This window comes from Scyliorhinus torazame, chromosome 14 (genome assembly GCF_047496885.1).
Source record: "Scyliorhinus torazame isolate Kashiwa2021f chromosome 14, sScyTor2.1, whole genome shotgun sequence".
Taxonomy (NCBI): Eukaryota; Metazoa; Chordata; class Chondrichthyes; order Carcharhiniformes; family Scyliorhinidae; genus Scyliorhinus; species Scyliorhinus torazame.
This window is the reverse complement of record NC_092720.1, coordinates 204,289,690-204,308,814: the sequence shown is the minus strand read 5'-3', so window position 1 is coordinate 204,308,814 and position 19,125 is coordinate 204,289,690. Positions and strand designations below refer to the sequence as shown.

Sequence of the window (19,125 nt, the reverse complement as noted above, 5' to 3'; positions counted from 1 at the left end):
GGCCATAGAGCCTTTGGCAATGGCGCTGTGAACATTGAACGTTTGGCGGTGATAAAGGTGGGGGTGGAGCACAGGGTCTCACTCTATGTGGGCGATTGCTCCTTCACATAACAGACCTGTTGGGGAGGATTGCAGGAATTAAGGGGGCACTTGAGGAATTTGGCCGGTTCTCAGGTTATAAATTGAATCTGGTCCAGAGCGAAGTTTTTGCGATCCAGGCAAGGGGGCAGGAGAGGAGACTGAGGGAGATGACTTTTAAGGTGGTGGGAGGGAGCTTTGGAGTGTCGGAAGATCCGGGAGCCCGGGGGGGGGGGGGCGGGGGGGAGAGGCCGACTTTTTGGCCTTTGCCTCCCTGGTGGCCCGGAGACGGATTCTCTTGGGATGGAGGGATTCGGAGCCTCCAAAGTCGCGGTTTGGGTCAGCGACATGGCAGGGTTTCTTAGGTTGGACAAAATCAAGTTCGGCGTAAGGGGTTCATGACAGGGGTCCGCTCGGAGATGGCAGCCGTTCATCGACTTCTTCAAGGAAAATTGACCGTCAGCAGGGGTGATGGGGGTGGGGGCGGGGGGAAGGGTGAGGCATGGGAGTGATGAATATGGGTAGGAAACTAATGGAGAACTGTGAGATGGAGTAGTTATATGGACCATGATAGTCAGGGTTTAGGCTTGGGGGGGAAGATGTTTATGTTATTGGTTTTTCTGTTTGTTTGGTGAATCTCTTTGTTTAAAATGTTAAAATTATAAATGCCTTAATAAAATATTTTCCCCCCCAAAAAAATTGAAGTCGGTGGTGAGCAATATGGGGCGAGGATGTCAACCTAGTGTTCCACCGGAACATCCCCCCCCCCCCCCCCCCCCCCCCCCCTCCCACCGTGGGTACCTCCCCAGCAAGTTAGATTAAAATTGCTCCCTTTTCTTAAAGAGCTATTCAATGAGTCCCTCTCCCCTGTTTCTGCCCACTGAGGGAGAGCTGCACTGTCAGATGTGCTGCCGCATCGGAAATGATCCCACAACACTGTATTGAAGGGGAGCAGAGGAGTTCCTCCCAGGGTTTTGGGCCACTCCTTCACCCCCGAAATCCCCTTCCTGGAGAAAATGTCCCCAGCCTGTTCCATCCTTCGCGACCATGATAAACTCTCAGATCGGCAATCGCCTTCTCTGCGGCTTCTCCATACTTAGTATCATATGGAGGCCTGAATGTGAAGTATTTTTAAATTGGTTAATGGCGTGTTGCTGGGCGAGGAAGCAGGGGGTTGATTCAGTGAGTGAGCCAGCTGGGAAAGGGTTAACTTTTGCCTGAAGCTCCACTGCTGATTGCTGCAGCTTGTAGGAGTTCCCAGCCCAGAAGAGAGGTGATCTTGTTGTTGAACTGCAATCAGCAATACACAGTAAACACATCTTCAGTTGCTCAGTACCCGCTCAGCATGGCCACAGCCTCTGCTCTGACCTGTGCACTCCTTCTCTCAGCATATGCTCACGTTGTCTCCCCGCAAGGTAAGTACTCCCACTTCATCCTTCCTCACAGCAAAGTTGATCTTATTTATCCTGGAGTTCCTAAGCTCCGAGGATTCAGGGTCATGTACAGGGATAGGGGTTGGAAGCAGGGCGAAGGTTAGGTAATCACTCAGGTTCATGGCTGATTAGAGTTAGGGATAGAGATAGGTCTACGTTACGGTTAAGGCTAAGGTTGGCATTAGGGTTAGGGTTATAGCTGGAGCTAGGAGATTCGGGGCCAATTGAGGGACAGGATTAGAGTTGAGAATGGGGTTCAGGTCTTGGTTATGGTGAGAGCTTTGTTTTGTCTGAGGGAAAAGGGAGAAGGTTAGAGATACTAGTAATGTTTGCGTTATGGTTCCGGTTAGGATAGGGTAAAGGTTCGTGTTTTGGGTTAGGGTTCGCGATAGGGTGTGAGTCTGTGTTCAATTGTGGTTGGGGTTTGGGTTATGTTACGGGATGAAATTAGGAATAGGGCTACGTTGATGCTGTGGTTAGGACTCAGGTAATGTTGATTGTTACGGCTACGATTCAAGATCGGGTCAGAGTTGGTATAAGGGTTCGTATTTGGTTACAGTTAGGTTTTAAGCACGAGGGTGAGGATTTCAGACGTGGTTAGAGCTCTGAGTTCCCTACCTCTCTCTCCCAGAATTGTTTTTTTTAAAGTCCTTTCAGAGCACGATTGCTTCATGCTCGACCTTGTCAATTGCTGTCAGGATTTGGGTTTAGATCATTTGCCTGACAGGTGTGAATTCCAAATGGCACAGAGCCTTTTAACTAATGTGGCGTTGGAGGGGAATAACCTGTGCAGTAGTGAGGGAGGATTGCACAGTCAGAGGGTCAGTACTGAGGGAGTGCTGCACTGTCAGAGGGTCAGTACTGAGGGAGTGCTGCACTGTCAGAGGGTCAGTACTGAGGGAGTGCTGCAATGTCAGAGGGTCAGTACTGAGGGAGTGCTGCATTGTCAGAGGGTCAGTACTGAGGGAGTGCTGCACTGTCAGAGGATCAGTACTGAGGGAGAGCTGCACTGTCAGAGGGTCAGTACTGAGGGAGAGCTGCACTGTCAGAGGGTCAGTACTGAGGGAGAGCTGCACTGTCAGAGGGTCAGTACTGAGGGAGTGCTGCACTGTCAGAGGGTCAGTACTGAGGGAGAGCTGCACTGTCAGAGGGTCAGTACTGAGGGAGAGCTGCACTGTCAGAGGGTCAGTACTGAGGGAGTGCTGCACTGTCAGAGGATCAGTACTGAGGGAGTGCTGCACTGTCAGAGAGTCAGTACTGAGGGAGTGCTGCACAGTCAGAGGGTCAGTACTGAGGGAATGCTGCACTGTCAGAGGGTCAGTACTGAGGGAGTGCTGCACTGTCAGAGAGTCAGTACTGAGGGAGTGCTGCACAGTCAGAGGGTCAGTACTGAGGGAGCGCTGCACAGTCAGAGGGTCAGTACTGAGGGAGTGCTGCACTGTCAGAGGGTCAGTACTGAGGGAGTGCTGCACTGTCAGGTCAATGAGGGGATTGCATGTGTGGGGGCGGGGAGCACAGCGCTCTTGGATGGGTCGTACTGGAGGAGCTGTACACTCTTGAGATTTACCAGCTCCCAGATGAGCCATTAAACTGTGACAGTGTGCGTCCCCAGTGACTGCCCCGGGCACTGACTCCCGGGAGAGCGGGGGAATTTTACCGCGACTCGTGGACGATCCCATTGTCCAGTTAATGGCATGCTGCTCTCCACAGGAGCCTGCAATGTGCAAATCGCCTGCTGCTTCTCTCGCACTACAGGAAAGAACCAAACTGTGCTGGCTTGCCTGGGTGAAACCTGAAGCCGTGGCGGTGAAGTGAGTGCTCAAACCCCTGAATTCAGCCTTTGTTGGGTTGCAGGCGGAGGAGGAGCCTTTCTGTGCGAGTTATTCACAGATCACTACATCAGCAGATGGCAGTGAGATAGGAATCAGTCGGTGTGCAGTAAACACAATTGCCCCACCTCGCCCTGCCGCAGCCATGCGGGTTTGGGACGGCGCCTGTTGGAACCCAGAGGCAGACAGGCCTGTTCTGACTGACCGTGAGCCAGGCACAATCTGCTGTGATCAGCCTGCAGAAGGAATTGGAAGAAGCAAAAGCTCACGCCAAGGCACAGATTGCGCGCTGATATCTCCCGTCAGCAGCCCACATGCACCGCAGAGAGAAACACTTCACAAACAGTCTGGACAGTTTCCACTGCACCTTTTGAGTCAGCCCTGGGAGACTTGCTGACAGCAGGAACGTGTCCGGGGTGTCACTCTCTCTCTCTGACTCGCCTCCACCTTCCCCCTCAGCCAAACACCTTCCTTCCTTTATCATTCCTGGGATTCTGGGCAGAGCTGGCGCGACTATCTGTCCCTCAGTTACCCCGGGAAAGGATGGAAAGCCACTTTGGAGGGACCCCGGGAAAGATGGATAGTCACTTTGGAGGGATCCCGGGAAAGATGGATAGTCACTTTGGAGGGGTGTTCCCGGGAAAGATGGATAGTCACTTTGGAGGGGTGTTCCCGGGAAAGATGGATAGTCCAATGTGAACATTACATTTCCCAAACAGGGGAAGCAATTTCTCATGTACACCCTGTCAAACCCCTTCACAATCTTGAATGTTTCAATCGGCTGATGGGTGAGCTCTCTCTCACCTCTACTCTCTATATTCTCTCCATTGCATCTTACCTTGACTCTTTCCCTCTGGACGGGATTCTCTGCCGGCGGGATTCTCCATTGACCCGGCAGCGCACCCACGCCCGTGGGTTTCCCAGCTTTGTGGTGTAGCCGCAATGGGAAATTCCAATTGCAGGTGGCGGGAACAGAGAATCCCGCTGACGGCGAGGACGAGGGTGCGCCGCTCAGGAAAACGTGGTTGGCGGAACGGTGAATCCCACCCTCTCTCTTTCTCTGTTTTGTTCATACAAATATTGTCATTGTTCCTCTAAACTTTGTTATACCATGGGTGGTGCAGTTGCACAGTAGTTAGCACTGTTGCTTCACAGTGCCAGGTACCTGGGTTCAATTCCCGGCTTGGGTCACTGGCTGTGCGGAGTCTGCACGTCCTCCCCATGTTTGCATGGGTTTCCTCCGGGTGCTCCGGTTTCCTCCTACAAGTCCCGAAAGACGTGCTGTTAGGTAATTTGGACATTCTGAATTCTCCCTCTGTGACCCGAATAGGTGCCAGAATGTGGCGACTAGGGGATTTTCACAGTAACTGTATTGCAGTGTTAATGGAAACCTACTTGTGACAACAATTAAGATTACTATTAGATTATTAAAAAGGAACCTAGTGGTTGGGGAACAGAATATTATAATAACTCAGAGGAAAGCTGTCGTAAACAAAGAAGGATTGATTTACATATTTACAATCGTCTGTGTAATGCTGTCCCTCACTCTCAGTAGCAATCCGAGCTGGGAGGACTTGTTACACGAGGCCCTGAGTTGGGCCTGCTTTTATCCGTTGCTCCTAACGAGCCCCAGGTATTTGACTTCCGCCTCCCCCTACCTGGGGAACTCATACTCCATGGGCCCCAGGGGGAGATCAATGATTGAAAACTGATACTGGGCAGGACAGTCATTAAGTGGTCAATAATTGGCCACTGTGGCAAGGATGGGTGGGCCAACCTGGGCCTAGGATTTCAGAGAGGTTCGGGTGAGTGGCAACCCGGCGAGAAGCCTACTTGAGAAATGTTCACTCCCCCCACCCCCCTCCACGTCCTCGCTGCCAAACCCGGTGGGGAAACCTGGAATTCTGCCCCCGATCATGGACAGCTGTACTTAGTTCAGTTGTATAAAATGAGCCAGTTGTTATTTGAACACACCGACATTTCAGTCATCATTTCAAAGCTAGGCTAAGCAACTGACAACAGATAGATAGATGGGCGGAATGATGAACGGATGGACAGACGAATAAACAAACCATTTGGTGTAATGATCAATTGATGGATACATCTTTTTTTAAATTTAGAGCACCCAATTCATTTTTTCCAATTAAGGGGCAAGTTAACGTGGCCAACCCACCTAGCCTGCACATCTTTTGGGTTGTGGGGGTGAAACCCACACACACACAGGGAGAATGTGCAAATTCCACACGGACAGTAACCCAGAGTCAGGATTGAACTTGGGACCTCAGCGCCGTGAGACTTCAGTGCTAACTACTGCACCACCGTGCTGCCCCTAATTAATGGATAGATCAGTAATTTGATTAATAGAGTGACAAATTGAAAGATAAGATAGATAGAAGGGCAGATAGACAAACAGACAAATAAACAGAGCAGCTAATATAATGATCAATTCATGGATTGATCAATCAGTTTGATAGAATGAAAGATTGATAGATGAGATAGACAGACAGATATAACAACTGCTATCAGTTTTTTATTATCTATAACATATTGGAAGCGCGATGGGTAACTGTGACAGACTATGTGCTGCCAAGAACTAACAAAACTATGTTCATTTTCAGAGCGTCCAGCCAAACCTGAGCTGATAGGAAACTACATGACAATTACTGTTGGCACACATTCTGAGGTAATGTTTGCAGAGCTGCTGGTTTAAGATTCTATTTGTGATGGTGAACTCCCACCCAGCTCCAACCTGCCCATTATTTTAAAAATATATAAATTTAGAATATCCAATTCATTTTTTCCAATTAAGGGGCAATTTAGCATGGCCAATCCACCTACCCTGCACATCTTTGGGTTGTGGGGGCGAAACCCACGCAAACACGGGGAGAATGTGCAAACTCCACACGGACAGTGACCCAGAGCCGGGATCGAACCTGGGACCTCGGCGCCGTGAGGCAGCAGGGCTAACCCACTGCGCCACCGTGCTGCCCCAACCTGCCCATTGTGCTGCCATGTCACAGGATGGGAGGGAGCATCTCTTTGGAAGAGGGAAGGAACCTTAGGGAGGTGGAACAGGTTGCTTGAGGAGACAGCAGAATAAGTTAGCATTGCTTCATTCGGAGGCAAATTAGGAGGGTTTCTCTCAGAGAAAAGAATGTTTTGGGGTGTAATATACGTGCTTTGAGATTTGATCTAGGGCAAGTGTGGCTTGGGTGGAATAGAAAACCTTGGACCGATGTTCTTCATCAGTGGGGTTATCCTTATCTCCTCTATATCTATTGTAGACCAATCGATTACGATTGATAGCTCTGAAAGAGTTGTCCAATCATGTTACCATGGACCAGAGGCACCGACTGCTCAAGGAGTATTTGACCACCACTTGCCAACTGAATGTCAATGGGCTGACCTCACCAGGAGGCAGTGGCCTGCTGGTATTGTCACTTGACCCCTGGGGTGCTTGGGTTCGAATCCCGCCACGGCAGACCCATACAGAGGCCTCTGGCGGACGATCCTGGGCACCTGCTCCCTCCTATTGCCAGGATACATACAGGGGTGGGGGGGGATACAATTTAACCTGGAGAGGTGGAAAAATAGGCAGTGATGGATCATTGACCACCCGTTGTGTCACGCACCCAATGGTACTTTCCTTTAAAATGAACCATCTGCTCCCTCAACCTGGTGCACCCACACAAGATGCCCTGCAGGAACTCGCCAAAGCCCTTCAGTGCCTTCCGAACCTGTGACCTTTAACACCTGGAAGGACAAGGGAAGTAGAAGTGTGGAAATAACGCCTTCTGCTAGTCCCCCTCCAAGTCACTCACCGTCCTTACTTGGAAATATATTGGCCGTTCCTTCACTGCGCTGGGCCAAAACCCTGGAACTCCCCCGCTAACGACACTATAGGTGACACAACACCACAGGGACTGCGGCGGATTCAGGAAGGTGGCTCACCACCACCTTCTGAAGGGGCAATTAGGGATGGGCAATAAATGTCGATTAATCAGGAAATCGATCCGCTGATTTTACAGTCCCACCAAGCTGAAATGTTCCCCCTTCCCCTCAGCCAACAGCCTTCACCTTGATGAGCCCCAAATGAACGTCAGCGTCCTTTTTACCTTCTCCCGGGCTTGGTTTCAACTTTGCATCTCTTTTCTGCAGATTGGAAAGTGTGTCGTGATGGACAGCTATCCCGTCCCTAAAGTTACCTGGTACAAGAATGACAAAGTGCTACACCCGAATGGCAATGGTGAGAAACTGGCTGAACTACCTTTCCCTTTCAAACCCCTCCCAAGGCCTGGCCCCTCCCTATCTCTGCCATCTCCTCCAGCCCCTCAAAATTCCGAGATATTGGCAGCGTCTCCGAATCTGACCTCCTGAGCCCAGGGTGGGACGTGAGCTCATATTTTTCCACGATTGTTGTTCCCCGGTCGCATAACCTGAAGGTCTGTAGCTGAGTGAGTACAATTCGCCTCAAGGCCGAGGGAAGAGAATTCTGAGAGGCCTGGATGCAGGGGGAGGCTGATTCCCTCTTGGGCTGGAGAGCCTTCGAACAACGGACCATAGACTAACGATGAGTGTCGGCCCATTCAGGGCTGAGAGGAGGAGAAATGTTTCCACCTGGAGGATCTTTGAAACTCTCTACCCCATAGTGTTGAGGGTGCCCAGTCATTGAGAATGTTCCAGGCTGAGATTGATAGGTTCTTGGGCACTAAGCGAATGAAGGGACATGGGTAATCCTGCAGGAAAGTGGAATTGAGACAGAGGATCAGCCATTATCTTGTCGAAATGCGTGTCAGGCTTGAGGAGGTCGAGCGGCCTACTCCTGCCCCTTATTTCTTCCATTCTGAGAGGCTTTGAATTGTTATTGAGTGACTGCCCACCCGTGTGGCCCATTGATTTCAACCTGGCAGGTGAGTTTGGGGGGCTCTACCCGTGGCCCAGAGCCTGCCGCCGATCGAGGGAGCAGATGTTCTTGTGCTGGTGATTGGAGTGTCAGGCTGGCCGAGGAGGCTGCAGCGGCCTACCCCGGTTTTAGTTCCCTCAGTAACTTTATCCGGCTGCAGTGCGAGTTCAGGCCTCTCATCTCTGGTGTGTGTTGTGCGGACCTGTCCCACACCCACGTCGGAGGAGCTCTGCAGTGACTCACTATCTGCCGGTTCCATATCAATCCCAGTGTTTTATTTCTGTACAAAGTTTTACTCCTCCGCCTCCTTCATGTTATCAGTCAATATCACTCGATTAGCTGTTCTGGTTAAAAGAGCCCCAGTGTCTGATTCTGCTCGCTGCATTTTAGTAATGTGCCTTGGCTACCTCGACGGAATGAACTCCAGCTGGAGTGTCGAGCCCTTCCGCGTGGTTAAACTTTCCCAAGGTGTTTCCTGAGGAACTTGCACAGCACCTTTCACCGCCCCAGAAAATAGTCCCAATGTGCTCTCCGGCAAACTCTCCGAAGCCCGGGCACCGCGCTGCAATGCCGGAAAGGTGGTAAGCCCGGTTGAGGCCCGGCAAGATCCCACAAACATCAATGGCCAGGTGGTCCGGGTGGGGGGGGGGGAAGCTGAGTTCACGCTGCCGGTCGGTGACCTCTCGTCAAGAACCCTGCCGAATATTTGCAACATTTTTAGTTTGGAGGTTTTTTTTTCCAATTAAGGGGCAGTTTAGCGTGGCCAATCCACCTACCCTTCACTTCTTTAGGTTGTGGGGGTGAAACCCACGCAGACACAGGGAGAATGTGCAACCTCCACACGGACAGTGACCCTGAGCGGGGATTCTAACCCGGGTCCTCAGCGCTGTAGGCAGCAATGGTAACCACTGTGCCACCATGCCGACTTGGTTTGCAGTTAACCCTCGACATCAAAAGTCACATTAGCGAACACTCAGACAGAGTCAAATGGATAGATCCTGAGGAGCAATGGGGCGATGGTAGCCGAGTGGCAGCATCATCGGACTAATACTCCTGGGGTCCGCATTCATTCTCCGGTGATAGGCGTTCAAATCCTATTGTGACAGCTGGTGCAATTTAAATTCAATGAATGAATAAACGTCAAATTCAAAGCTAGTCTCGGTGCCATGAAGCTATTATCAATTGCAGTTCACTGCTCGTTTCTCAAGATGGGCAATATGGTGGACTCAAATCACATTCCATGAAGTAATTTTGTTTTAATAGTCAGCAGGGAGGTTCAGTGGGAGAATTAGAACGTAGCTCCTCAGGCAGCTAAAGGCATGTTCACCAGTGGTGGAATGATTAAAACCGGGCCTACTCCGCAGGACGGCATTGGAGAAGCCCAGACCTCCCGGAGGGTTCTGGGGATGGGGAGGTTGCAGAGGAGGTGGGTGGGGGAGGGGAGGGTGGGGAGAGAACAAGGAGGTGACTTGAATGAACACAAGGATGAGAATTTTAAATTGGAGGAGTCGGTCGATCAGCGAGCGCGGGGAATGATGTCTGAACGGGAGTTTAATTTAATTTTATTATTTATTGATTGATTGATTTAGAATATCCAATTCTTTTCTTCCAATTGAGGGGCAATCCTGCGTGGCCAATCCACCTACCCTGCACATCTTTTTGGGTTGTGGGGGGTGAAACCCATGCAGACTCGGGGAGAATGTGCAAACTCCACGTGGACAGTGACCCGGGGCCGTGATCGAACCCGTGTCTTGGGCGCCGTGAGTCAGCAGTGCTAACCGCTGCGCCACTGTGCCGCCCCGTGAATGGGGGTTTGAGCGCGGGTTAAGGTAAGTAAGGGCAGCAGCAGAGCGTTCAGTGGGCTCAAGTCTACCAAGGGTAAATGTAACCAGCAAAGGCCAGTGGTAAATTAGGTGAGGGAGGGTGTGACATTTGGTCTAAAGGTTCCCAGGCTGCGGAGATGGTGGGAGTGTTGCTCTCTTTGGTCGGCTCTTAATTTGGCTCTGTTTAATTACGTTTGCTCAAGAGTCGCCAGGTACCTTTCGACACCGCCACAAGGTTCAGAACCGAATACTGATCAATGACTTGATACACCAGTTAGTAAGTTCAAAAGCAATGCTCATTTATTTACACACAGTCAAATCTACTCATGCACAAAACTCTACAAACTAAACTACCACTATTACTAAAGCCTATACTTAGCTTTGGGCGCCCACTCAGTCAGAGGAACAATGGTCGTTGCTCGGTTCTGAGGCTGCTGTTTACAGGGTAGCAACTAGGAGCTTCTATATCGTAGCGTGCGTTGACTTGGAACTTTGCTGAGAGCAAAGCCAAAGGAGAAAGATTCTCCCTTGGGGAATACCTTTTATACTAAAAAGGGCTTCGCGCGCTTTTGGGCGGGCCTTGAACTTGGCCTCAACTAATTGGGTCTTTCCCAATCAGTCGTATCGATCTTCCTCCAATAGAGGGGTGGTTCCCTGATCGCTGGGCATGTCCTGGTGACCGTTGGTCTGCTTTGTTTTAGCCTCTTCTGGCGCCGACGTGTCTGCCTTAACCTCGTGTATCTAAATGTTTCCCTTTTGTCCCCCGAGATGGCTCATTAGTATGTAGATTGCTTGGCAGTTTCTGTCCTGTCTGAGAGTTTAAGGTTCTAATCAACAGACTGAGCTTGCGCCTTCTTGTTTCTTAGTATTGTCCAATTTTCCCAGCATTCTTTGCAAGTGTCCATTTTGTAATCGGGACGTGGCCATCCCAGATGGCTACAGGAGGCAAAGGGCAGGGGAGAGCTGGGTCTGAGACCCCTTTCTAATTGCAAAGTGAGCACCAAGTGAACACAATAAGTGCTCAAGTTTGATTAATTTCACCCTCTCTCCTCGTTACAATGGATCAGCCAGTGACTCATGGTCAAGACTGTCGCTTACAGAACCCGGCAAGGCTCAACCACTTTATATTTAATTCATTCTGGGCATCTGGGCATCATTGCCCAGAGTTTTCCTGAGGAACTGGTGATGGGATGTGTTCATCTCAAACCCGCTCCCACACTGCTGATAATTCTTTATATATCGGTTTGCTACAAGCGAGGGGGCTCCTTCCTGGCGACGGTCCCTTTTCACGGCTGTGTGGTCTCCCAGCCATTCTAACGGGACCGCACAGTGCAACGCACAAGCGGGCAAACCTCAAAGAAAAATTAGAGGGAGCATTGATCAGAAAGGCCACTTCAGAGAGCATAGAGCCATAGAGTTTTACAGCACAGAATGAGGTCCTTTGGCCTTAATCAACTAGGAACACGGCCATCACCCACATATCTATTCTAATCCCATTTTCCAGCACTTCCAGTGCTCATCTGAATGCTTCTTAAACATTGTGAGGGTTCCCGCCTCTACCACCCTTTCAGGCAGTGAGTTCCAGATTATCACCACCCTCTGGGCGAAAATCCCCTCCGGACCTCCTGCCCTTGACCTTAAATCAGGGAAGAGTCAACCACATCGACGTGGGAGTGGAGCCCCATACGGGCCAGACTGACGGGTAAGGGTGGCAAATGAGAATTGTTGGACAATACCACACAGGAGGCTGTCCAGCCCCACCACACATGTGACAGGCCCGTTGAAAGAGCCATTCGGTGAATAAAGGACAAGAGTAAAACCAGTTGGGTTTTTTTAAACAACAATCTGACAACATGATAGCCCCTGATACTGATCTAAGACCGTTATTTCTTGACTTTTTGTCTCTATTTCTCAAACTGAGTGTTGAACTCAAGTCCTTCTGCATATTCAGAAAGGATGTTTGAGGAGGACTCGTCTACTGAGGTAGTATGGGCTGAGGTTAGAAACAGGAAAGGAGAGGTCACCCTGTTAGGGGTTTTCTATAGGCCTCCGAAAAGTTCCAGAGATGTAGAGGAAAGGATTGCAAAGATGATTCTGGATAGGAGCGAAAGCAACAGGGTAGTTGTTATGGGGGACTTTAACTTTCCAAATATTGACTGGAAACGCTATAGTTCGAGTACTTTAGATGGGTTCGTTTTTGTCCAATGTGTGCAGGAGGGTTTCCTGACACAGTATGTAGATAGGCCAACGAGAGGCAAGGCCATATTGGATTTGGTACTGGGTAATGAACCAGGACAGGTGTTAGATTTAGAGGTAGGTGAGCACTTTGGTGATAGTGACCACAATTCGATTACGTTTACTTTAGTGATGGATAGGGATAGGTATATACCGCAGGGCAAGAGTTATATCTGGGCGAAAGGCAATTATGATGCGATGAGGCAAGACTGAGGATGCATCGGATGGAGAGGAAAACTGCAGGGGATGGGCACAATGGAAATGTGGAGCTTGTTCAAGGAGCAGCTACTGCGTGTCCTTGATAAGTATGTACCTGTCAGGCAGGGAGGAAGTGGTCGAGCAAGGGAACCGTGGTTTACTAAAGCAGTCGAAACACTTGTCAAGAGGAAAAAGGAGGCTTATGTAAAGATGAGACATGAAGGTTCAGTTAGGGCGCTCAAGAGTTACAAGTTAGCTAGGAAGGACCTAAAGAGAGAGCTAAGAAGAGCCAGGAGGGGACATGAGAAGTCTTTTGCAGGTAGGATCAAGGATAACCATAAAGCTTTCTATAGATTTGTCAGGAATAAACGAATGACTAGGGTAAGAATAGGACCAGTCAAGGACAGTAGTGGGAAGTTGTGCTTGGAGTCCGAGGAGATAGGAGAGGTGCTAAATGAATATTTTTCGTCAGTATTCACACAGGAAAAAGACAATGTTGTCGAGGAGAATACTGAGATTCAGGCTACTAGACTAGAAGGGCTTGAGGTTCATTAGGAGGAGGTGTTGGCAATTCTGGAAAGTGTGAAAATAGATAAGTCCCCTGGGCCGGATGGGATTTATCCTAGGATTCTCTGGGAAGCTAGGGAGGAGATTGCTGAGCCTTTGGCTTTGATCTTTAAGTCATCTTTGTCTACAGGAATAGTGCCAGAAGACTGGAGGATAGCAAATGTTGTCCCCTTGTTCAAGAAGGGGAGTAGAGACAACCAGGTAACTATAGACCAGTGAGCCTTACTTCTGTTGTGGGCAAAATCTTGGAAAGGTTTATAAGAGATAGGATGTATAATCATCTGGAAAGGAATAATTTGATTAGAGATAGTCAACACGGTTTTGTGAAGGGTAGGTCATGCCTCACAAACCTTATTGAGTTCTTTGAGAAGGTGACCAAACAGGTGGATGAGGGTAAAGCAGTTGATGTGGTGTATATGGATTTCAGTAAAGTGTTTCATAATGTTCCCCATGGTAGGCTACTGCAGAAAATACAGAGGCATGGGATTCAGGGTAATTTAGCAGTTTGGATCAGAAATTAGCTAGCTGGAAGAAGACAAAGGGTGGTGGTTGATGGGAAATGTTCAGACTGGAGTCCAGTTACTAGTGGTGTACCACAAGGATCTGTTTTGGGGCCACTGCTGTTTGCCATTTTTATAAATGACCTGGAGGAGGGCATAGAAGGATGGGTGAGTAAATTTGCAGATGACACTAAAGTCGGTGGAGTTGTGGACAGTGCGGAAGGATGTTACAAGTTACAGAGGGACATAGATAAGCTGCAGAACTGGGCTGAGAGGTGGCAAATGGAGTTTAATGCAGAAAAGTGTGAGGTGATTCATTTTGGAAGAAATAACAGGAAGACAGCTGGGCTAATGGTAAGATTCTTGGCAGTGTGGATGAGCAGAGAGATCTCGGTGTCCATGTACATAGATCCCTGAAAGTTGCCACCCAGGTTGAGAGGGTTGTTAAGAAGGCGTACGGTGTGTTAGCTTTTATTGATAGAGGGATTGAGTTCTGGAGCCATGAGGTCATGTTGCAGCTGTACAAAACTCTGGTGCGGCCGCAATTGGGAGTATTGCGTGCAATTCTGGTCGCGCATTATAGGAAGGATGTGGAAGCATTGGAAAGGGTGCAGAGGAGATTTACCAGAATGTTGCCTGGTATGGAGGGAAAATCTTATGAGGAAAGGCTGAGGGACTTGAGGCTGTTTTCGTTAGAGAGAAGAAGGTTAAGAGATGACTTAATTGAAGCATACAAGATGGATAGAGTGAACAGTGAGGGCCTTTTTCCTCGGATGGTGATGTCCAGCACGAGTGGACATAGCTTTAAATTGAGGGGAGATAGATATAAGACAGATGTCAGAGGTAGGTTCTTTACTCAGAGAGTAGTAAGGGCATGGAATGCCCTGCCTGCAACAGTAGTGGACTCGCCAACACTAAGGGCATTCAAATGGTCATTGGATAGACATATGGACGATAAGGGAATAGTGCAGATGGGCTTTAGAGTGGTTTCACAGGTCGGCGCAACATTGCGGGCCGAAGGGCCTGTACTGCGCTATAATGTTCTATGTTCTGTTCTTGCTGCCTCTGGGTGGCTGGAGACAACCACAGTACAATAACCTGCGATAGCAGGGTCGGTAGGCAGCTAGAGGGAACAGCCTAGAAGAGGAAAGTCTTGCTGTGGTATGACTTGTGTGTTATGTTTCTAGTATCTGGCACACCTTCCCTGAACTATGTGGTGAATGTTGATTCGAATATACTTCTGGGGTGCAGTATCAGGTCACCCAAATTCCTTTGATTTTAAACATGGAATGCCAAAAGTTAGTGATGACTATAATTACTACCAGGTACCAACCCAAGGCATCGGTTAACTCTTAATCAACTAGGAACACAGTGGCAGTTATATTGTTGGTGTTATGGGCCAGGGTTTAGAGAACCCCAAAGTGTATCATGGAGTTCACTGACCCACAACTTTTAATAGATTGTGGTATGGGGAGCACACGACCCACTCTACAGGTGTGATACAGCAGAAATGGAAACATTTTTTAAAGCAAAAGAATGTTATTCTATGAACTCAAGTTAACCATTTTAAAACATAAAGTGAACATCTTAGCAACCATTCATTCAAATACAACCCCCAAAGATTACAACACTAAGTAATCCTTTAAGCTTTCCTTTTTAACATCCATACGACTTAAAAACAAAACCTTTATCAGAAGCACATCAGGTTAAAGTCACTACTGGAAACATTTATAATTCAGAATTCACCAAACGATCAAGAGATAGTCTTTTGATGGCAGAGAGAACAGCAGTACACCTGCTTGGTCTGGCTTCAGCTCCAACACTGAAGACAAAACTAAAACACACCCTGCAGCCTGCTCAAAAACGAAAGTAAAAAGCTGACAGACAGCCCAGCTCCACCCACTCTCTGACATCACTGCATAAGTAAACACCCATTTCCTAAAGGGACTCTCACTACAGATATTTCTATACACGCCCATTTATAAACACCCATTTCTTAAAGGTACTCACACATGACATTGGACTAGTAATAATCCAAGGAATGGGAATTCCAAATATCACCCTGACAGTTAGAGAACTGGGATTCAAATGAAGACGGCTGATGGGCCATCACTTCCGAGCTCGCCACCTACATTTTCACAGATGTACACACAGATGTTTAAGGATAACACAAGTTACAGATTCTATCTTATAAGGGATAAGATAACAGTGCGCGGGGGGAATCCCTTCAGTGATTACCATGGCACAGTGGTTAGCACTGCTGCCTCACATCTCCATGGACCCGGGTTCAATTCCGGCCTTCGGTTCCCGTCTGTGTGGAGTTTTGCACATTCTCCCCATGTCTGCGTGGGTGTTTTGCACATTCTCCCCATGTCTGCGTGGGTTTCCTCCGGGTGCTCCGGTTCCCTTCCACAGTCAAAGGATGTGCAGGTTAGGTGGATTGGACATGCTAAATTGGCCCTAAGTGTCCAAAGGTTAATTGGGGTTGCAGAGTGACAGGGACAGGGCATGGGGATTGGGCCTGGATGGGGTCCTCTTTCAGAGGGTCAGTGCAGACTGATGGACCGAATGGCCTCATTCTACACTGTAGGTATTCTATTCTACGTAAGAGTGGCACGACAATGGCCCAGAAGTGCAAACATACCCTGAGCAGATACCCTGCTACGGAAACCATCTGAAAAATGCAACTTAAATCACTAATTTTGGATGGTTTTGACTGGGCTACACCAATAGTTACCCAGAAAAAGTTAGAAGGATTCAAACTACTTCTAACTCCTGAGTAACTATTGTACAGACCCGGACTCCCCCCAACTCCCTCAAGAGACCCCCATAACCTCCTAACTGCCTTCTCCCGTGGGATTCCTCCAACCCTCCCTCCCCCAATCCCTCAAGGATTCTCCACCACTACCGATTAGCCCCCTCCCGCACAGGACTCCCCCACCCTCCAAGCCCTTCCTGGAATCTCCCCCACCCCCCACACTCCAGCTGTACTCGCCCACAGGTTTTCTCCACTGCCACGGGAACTCTTTTTAAAAAAAAACATTTTATTAAAGGCATTTATAATTTTATAATAATAACAGTAAACAGTACAAATACAAATATAAACATAGTGCAAAGGCCGCCTCCCTCCCTCACAAGTCCCACCTCCTTTAAACAATAACCTAACTCCGCCCCCCCCCCCCCCCCCCCCAACCTCTGCTGACAGTTAGTTTTCTCCAAAGAATTTGACGAACGGCTGCCACCTCCAGACGAACCCCTGCATTGACCCTCTTAGGGCAAACTTTATTTTCTCCAGTCTGAGAAACCCAGCCATGTGACTAAGCCAGATCTCTGAATTCGGGGGCTTCGAGTCCCTCCACGCTAACAGTATCCGCCTCCGGGCTACCAAGGACGCAAAGGCCAAGGCGTCAGCCTCTCTCACCCCCTGGACTCCCGGATCTTCCGACACTCCGGAAATCGCCACCTCTGGACTCGGCACCCCCATTGTTTTTAACACCGCGGACATGACATCTGTAAAACCCTGCCAAAATCCCTTAAGCTTCGGACATGCCCAAAACATATGGACATGGCTTTGCTGGCCCTCCCGCACATCTCGCACACCTGTCTCGATCCCCAGAAAACTTGCTCATCCGGGCCACCGTCATGTGTGCCCGCTGAACGACCTTAAACTGAACCAGGCTGAGCCTGGCACATGATGTGGACGTGTTGACTCTGTTTAACGCATCAGCCCAAAGACCCTCTCTATCACCCCCCCCTAACTCATCTTCCCATTTGTGCTTTAGCTCCTCTGCCTGTGTTTCCTCTGACTCCATGAGTTCTTTATAAATATCTGAAACCTTCCCCTCTCCCACCCCCGTTCTGGAAACTACCCTGTCCTATATCCCCCGTGGCAGTAGGAGCGGAAAGATCGAAACCTGCTTTCGCAAAAAAAAAAACCGTACCTGCAGATATCTGTATCCATTTCGTGCTGCAGTTCAAATTTCTCCTCCAAATCCTACAAACAGAGGAAGCTCCCATCTATAAATAAATCCTCTATCCTCTCAATCCTTGCTCTCTGCCTCTCCGAAACCCCCCATCCCAACCTTCCTGGTACAAACCGATGGTTATTGCCGATTGGAGCCCAGACCGATGCTCCCTCCACTCTCATGTGCTTCCTCCACTGCCCCCAGACTCCCAGGGCCGCCACCACCACCGGCTTGTGGAGTACCGGGCCGGCGAGAACGGCAGAGGTGCCGTTACCAATTTCCCCAAACCTGTGTCCTTGCATGATACCACCTCTACTCGCTCCCATACCCCCCCCCTGCCACTACCACTTCCTAATCATGGCTACATTTGCCACCCTGTAATAGTTGCTAAAGTTCGGCAGGGCCAACCCATCCTCCCCTCAGACACGCTCCAGCAACACTTTCTTCACTCGCGGGGTTTACCCGCCGACACCAGCCTCCGTACCAGCCTCCCCGAACAGGCGACGGAATGTGGCGACTAGGGGCTTTTCACAGTAACTTCATTGAAGCCTACTCGTGACAATAAGCGATTTTCATTTTTCATTTCACAAAACCCCAAATCATTTAGAAAGGCCCTCGGATAAAGATGGGGAGGCACTGAAAAACAAACCGAAATCTCGGGAGGACCGTCATTTTAACGTCTGTAACCTCCCCGCCAGTGACAGCGGGAGCATGTCCCATCTTCGAAAGTCCTCCTTCATCTGTTCTGCTAGCCGGGTCAAATTTAGTTTGTGTAACAGCCCCCAGTCCTGGATTCCAAATAACGAAAGCTCCCCTCACACCACTCTGAACAGCAGCTCTCCCAATCACCTCTCCTGCCCCCTTTCCTGGATCGCAAACGTCTCACTTTCCCCCATATTCAATTTGTACCCCGAAAACCAGCCAAATTCCCCTGCCACGGGAACTCTTACCCACCTCCCTTTTCCAGCCTGACTCTCACGCCCCCAAAGCCCCCCTCACGACCACCCCCCCCACCAAAAGCCTGATGTGAGACCTTCCCCGTACACCCAGGTCCCAACACCCTCTCACTCACACGCTCCAGCTCAACCTGAGTTGGGTGTGCATCTTCCCCTCCCCCCCTCGTCCCCTGCCCCCTGAGGTACGACACCTTCCCTCCCAGGCCTAGTCCGGCCTGACCCGAGGCCCGAGCTCTCGACCTCTGAACCCCAACCTCAGATCCCCCCGACCTCTGATTCCCTCGACCACCGATCCACCCCCCCCCCGCCCCCCCCCCCCCCTCTTCCCCACCCCAGAAATCCTATCGCTTACCTCAGACACCTAACTTCTCCCTGGCCTGTCAGAGGCCTTTGGAGTACCTTTATGGTGGATATTGCTTAAAGGGCTTGAAAACCACAGAGTGATCAGACAAAGTGTGTTTTTTTTGCAGCGGGAAATCCTGTTTTACAAATTTATTAGAGCTTTTTGAGGATGTCAACTAGCAGGGTAGGTGAGGGGGAACCAGTAGATGTAGGATTCTTAGAGATTTCCAAATGGCATTCAATAAGATCCTGCACAAAAGGCTCAAATGCAGGAAAAGGGCTCATGGAGTTGCGGG

At 49.5% G+C, this 19,125-nt stretch overlaps 1 protein-coding gene across 4 annotated transcripts in view; it reads left to right on the top strand.

The window, feature by feature from the left end:
• Positions 1-19,125, top strand: part of LOC140390363 (CD166 antigen-like) — a 68,524-nt gene that overhangs the window by 27,687 nt on the left and 21,712 nt on the right. For 2 of the 4 annotated variants that reach the window (XM_072475470.1, XM_072475472.1), the window contains exons 2-3: positions 5,959-6,023; positions 7,499-7,586. The gene's annotated coding sequence lies outside the window, so the exon portion shown is untranslated. Of the gene's footprint in view, positions 1-1,323; positions 1,494-3,146; positions 3,323-5,958; positions 6,024-7,498; positions 7,587-19,125 lie in introns of those variants that run through there. The other 2 variants (XM_072475469.1, XM_072475471.1) reach the window with 2 other exon arrangements.